This window comes from Pinus tabuliformis, chromosome 7 (genome assembly GCF_031772625.1).
Source record: "Pinus tabuliformis cultivar Carrire ecotype Pingquan chromosome 7, CPIR1, whole genome shotgun sequence".
NCBI classification, from domain to species: Eukaryota; Viridiplantae; Streptophyta; class Pinopsida; order Pinales; family Pinaceae; genus Pinus; species Pinus tabuliformis.
In genome coordinates this window covers 1534738477-1534743847 of record NC_142293.1, presented here as the reverse complement: position 1 = coordinate 1534743847, position 5371 = coordinate 1534738477, and positions in this window count along the sequence as shown.

Below are 5371 nucleotides of genomic sequence, written 5' to 3'. Positions count from 1 at the left end.
TATGGTATTCAATGGGAAAATGTTTCCAATGTTATAATTCATAGCTCCAAATATTCATAATGATGTAAATATCACAATAACCATAATTCATGATGTTCTTTCTCATTGGTCTAGTAATCTTCCTGAAGTTTTGTATCTACAATTGGACAACACTTGTCGTGAAAACAAAAATCAGATTGTTTTTGGATATCTAAACATGCTTGTTGAATTGATAATTTTTTAGAAGGTAAAGGTTTGTTTCCTTGTTGTTGGGCACACTTATGACCATATTGATTAGATGTTCGGTCATTTTCAGTCACATTGAGGAGGAAGGATGTTGTGAGCTTGCCATCATTATTTGAATGTATTAAGAAATCATACATGTCGCAGCCTATTTTTGATGTGTTGGAAGAAAATGTTGACATGCGAAGGTTTATTTTGGGATCGCATGGTGAGGAGAAATGCATTGAAAAACTTAATGACATTAGCTTCCAACATCAATTTCATATCAAAAAAATTGATGGAAAAATACTAATATGGGGCAAGAAGTTGTTATGAAACCAGCTCAAGAAAAGATAGAAAAGATAGATCAACGCCTTAGAATTCAGCCTCTTCGAGGGGGCAACCTCCTTTACATTACATAAATGAACAATTCTTGGATGATACAAATGAAAAGACCTCCTTTCTATATATAGGAGTCTAAGGGGTTATAACATAATCAGAGCCGGCATAACAATAATAATAAGGGCACAATAATAACAATAGTGGGCTTCTATGTGGCACAATAGTAACAATATGGGCACTACATGGGTACATCAATATAATAAGTGGGTTATACTAACAACAATAGGGGGTTACACTAGTAGTATAGGGGCCTAACATGCCCCTCTCCTTCAAAAAGCGTTGTCCTCAACGCTTGAGTAGTTCTTGATGCTTCTGTATAAAATTCTTGTCCTCCCATGTGGAATATTCAACGGGTAAGTTCTTCCACTTGATGAAATACTCTGAAATTGATTGATTTCGTAGCTGTCGGGTTCTTGTTTCTGTGACTGCTCCAGGTTCCAATATGATTTTTCCTTCCTCTTCAATTTCTGACAATATTGCTTGAATTGGGATCTTTTGCAACTTCTGAATAAGTGGCCATACTTCTTCGTCCTTCTTCCATTCATCCCTTGCTTCGTTTATCCAATTTGGTTGGATAATATAAATAGCAAAAAACAATTCTTCCACATCCTCATCCTTGAAGAGTATTCTCATTCGGTAAGGTCGCCATTTTTTAAGTGCATGTAGTATTGCCAACATTTCCTTCTCATAAATAGCTTGCTTGAGATGTAGCAGTAAAAATACCCAATCACCTACATCAAAACATTTTTCACTACGATGTTGATCTACCTGTTGTTTCGTTTGATTTTGCACCGAAGTGGCGTTATCCTTTAAAAGTTGGAGAACTTGCTGTTGATGCTCGATGTGATCTTTCTCTGCTTGAACCTTTTTCTTCTTGATATGTCCTTCTATCTTTTGAGGAGTGGTAATTTCTTCCTGTCCTTTACAAGATATGGTGGGATTCATTTCTTGATGCTCAATGTGATCTTTCACTTCTTGAACATTTTTCTTCTTGATGTGTCCTTCTATCTTGATAGTTTGAGGAGTGGTAATTTCGTCCATTGAATTACAAGATATGGTTGGATTCATTTCTTCTTTCTCGATGTGATCTTTCACTTATTGCACCTTTTTCTTCTTGATATGTCCTTCTATCTTGAGAGTTTGAGGAGTGGTAATTCTTGCCAATGCTTTACAAGATATGGTCTGATTCATTTCTTCTTTCTCTGGGGTGGTGTCCTGGCGTATATCCTCTTCTTTTGATGTTTCTTGATCCTTTTCTTCCTCCTCTTCATATTCTATGTAAAATAATTTATTCTAAGCACACCTATGACCTTTAGTGCATTTGCTATCACAATTGTAACAAAGCCCTTTTTCTCTTTTTTATTCCAATTGTTGTGGTGTAACCCTTGTAGGTTGTGGAAGGCTGGGAGAAACAACACTTCCATCTTTATAGTTGTGAGGGGTATGCTTCCTGGTTTCCATAATTTTTCTTTCCATTATGTCATAAAGCCCTTTTACTCTTTCCAATTGTTGTGGTGTTGCTCTAAAGAAGGTGTTGCTCTTTGTATCCTCATAATATGCTATCATTTCCTCCGTGAAAATTGACCACGTAACAAGTTTTTTACGAGAACAAAGCCCTTCATACCATAAAAATTGATCTGGTTCTAAATATGAAGATGCAATACATACCTTTTGTAACAGTTGTACACCATGTAGATCAAAATATTGCTCCATTTGAAATATCCAATTTACGGGATCCTTGCCATCAAACTTCCTCATCTTGCTTTTTCTTGATTTTAGGAGCTCGACCTTGAAACGACTGTAACTCTGTACTTTTCAATCACCTAGTTCTAAATTTGTGACCTACAGTAGCCCTCTGTGTCCTCTTTCCAATGCCACAAGTCTGACCCAAATTGGATTCTCCAAGGAAGAGTTATGTGAAATCTCCCACAGTGACTTGATTATAGACTAGTTCAGTAGAGAGAACTTGTACGGCGTGCCACGAGTCCCTGTTTCGACCTTTGGATCTGAAAAACACCCACAAGAAACTAGAGTCCGTCCTATTTCTGTACCTTCTTACGAAAATTCAATCTGATCCCCAGAGAGAAAGTTATGACGATTTTCCCTAGGTCACCTGTTTTGAATGTAATTCAGGAGTCTGCAAAAATACCAAATTCCTCAGATCATATCTCCGCAAATATCAGGCGAAAAGCTTTGAAATTCAGACCCAAGGTTTAGTGCGATTTCTTCTCAAATGGGTTTTTTTTGCGACTTCTGAAACGTCACAGAAAAAAAGTTATAGCGAAAATTCCACGATGACCTGTTTGGAGCAGCGAAACCCTAGAATCCAAAGCTCTGATACCAAATGTTATGAAACCAGCTCAAGAAAAGATAGATCAACGCCTTAGAATTCAGCCTCTTCGAGGGGGAAACCTCCTTTACATTACATAAATGAACAATTCTTAGATGATACAAATGAAAAGACCTCCTTTCTATATATAGGAGTCTAAGGGGTTATAACATAATCAGAGCCGACATAACAATAATAATGTAAGGGCACAATAATAACAATAGTGGGCTTCTATGTGGCACAATAGTAACAATATGGGCACTACATGGGTACATCAATATAATAAGTGGGTTATACTAACAACAATAGGGGGTTACACTAGTAGTATAGGGGCCTAACAGAAGTATTCAACTACTATAGAATGGGTGTCTTCATTAGGTTTGGAATTTTTTATGTTCATTCCAGATCATCCAATATTTGCATCAAATATATTGTTATCACAATCAGTTGTTGAAGTTCAAAATTCACGTAGGTAGAATAGAGATACAAATTATTTTGATTGCATGGAAGAAATTAAAAAATGTATTAGATATAGAGATGAGTACTTTGATATTTATGATTCGGTTTGGTGGGAGTATTTTTTCAATAATCAAAGTGGTATCATTTCAAGAACAACAAATGAAGATATACATTTGAAAAATACAATTATTTGGCCACAAAATGTGTCAAATGAACATGAGGAAAGAAACATTGTTGAACAACAATAATCCAAGGTATTATTAATTCTTCACAGGTAGAGGAAAGAGAAATGTATATTTGTTGCAGATGATCGCATGCATAATCTGAAGCCATGGAAGACCTTTACATGTGTTAAGTACATGATATTAACGAGGGTTGCATGATCGCAGTGCTAGCTGATGGAGATGCCAATGGTTATCCATTTTGGGTTGCTAAGGTTATAAAGATCATTACAGAAAATGAAGATGTTGAGGTGTTGAAGTACATTGGTATGCCATAAATACACACACATTCAATGGTGTGTACAAGCGAGAGATGGTAGTTGATAAAAAAAATTGGCGGAAAGAGAAAAAGAAAGGGTACAAATATAAATCGTCATCCCAAAGACCTCTTAAAATTGGAGGATGTTGACATACTTGTTTATGACTTCAATTTGAAAAAGAGAGGAAATCTTCACTTCAGGATGATAGAGATTCTGAAGAGGTTGTTACCAGAAGAAACAACATTGAGATGGGAGTATGCTGAACCCAATCGTAGATCTAGAAGAATTTTGAAACCTCAAATGGTGGGCATGCATGTGGACTCTGATGGGGCACTAGTTGATGAAAGAGAAGAATATGAACATCTTCATATACATCCAGTCATTCATCTAAAGATGTGAATTCTGATGGTGTGCAAGAAGATATGAGTGATTTTGAATAATTGTCTAAGACAGTTTATATAACTGATGTTAGCATCGTATCTTGAAATAAAAACTTTGATTTCCATATGATGCTCAATGAATTTATGAGTCATTTTTATGTTTGTTGGATTATATGTTTTAATTATGATGAGTTTTATTATTTAGAATATCCAAAATGCAACAATAACTTGGAGATATAATTTATGTTTCATTCAATCTAAAAGTATTTACATTTTGATTCATTTAGGCATGTAATTTGTTCATAATATCATGGTTTAAATGTGTTGAAAACTTAGAGTTTTTAATTCTATGGTTGAAAAAATTCCAATTTTTATTTTTATCTTTAATGTTATGGTTGAAAACAATTATAATTTTAACGATATTTAGTGTCATGTTATTATATGTTTAACGACGTGGATGAAAACTAATGGAATTTTAATGTGTTTTGGATTGCATTATTTTATTTTTATCGTCATTGCTAAAAAATGTTTAAATTCTACCAAGGAAAGAAAAATGTTATTCTACCAAAAACATTAGTGTGTTTTTTCATTTATTTTGCACAAAAAAAATTGGTTTTACTAACAATTTTTAAAATATGTTCAAAATTAATGCTAAAAAATGATTTGGATTTAAACAGGAACAAAATAAATTATAGATATAAGCATAAACACAAAGATGCAGTAGAAATAACACTTCATTCCATTAATAGCAAATACTGAAATATGCTTACAAATAGAATATAAATAAGACTAACTCGGGCGATGGTAGCTTATCTTTGAGAAGAGATGTGGTGGCTACATGCCTCTGAACTGTGTTACAATGAGGCTCAAGGGAAATTTTATTATTCAACAATAAGAGAAAACCTTAAATAACCAAAATCCTAACCCGAGGAGATGTAACACCAAGAGTTTATGGGCCCTATTGGGGTTAGTTGGTTCGCTGGTGGTAGATTTAAAAAAAACGTTGTTTAGGGCCTCAAAAACAGCTTTGGATGTCTAGGACCCGAAAAACTGCTAAAAATAGTAAATTGTGCTATAATTAAGGAAACTGACAAACTGAAAGAAACAATGGTGGGGGTC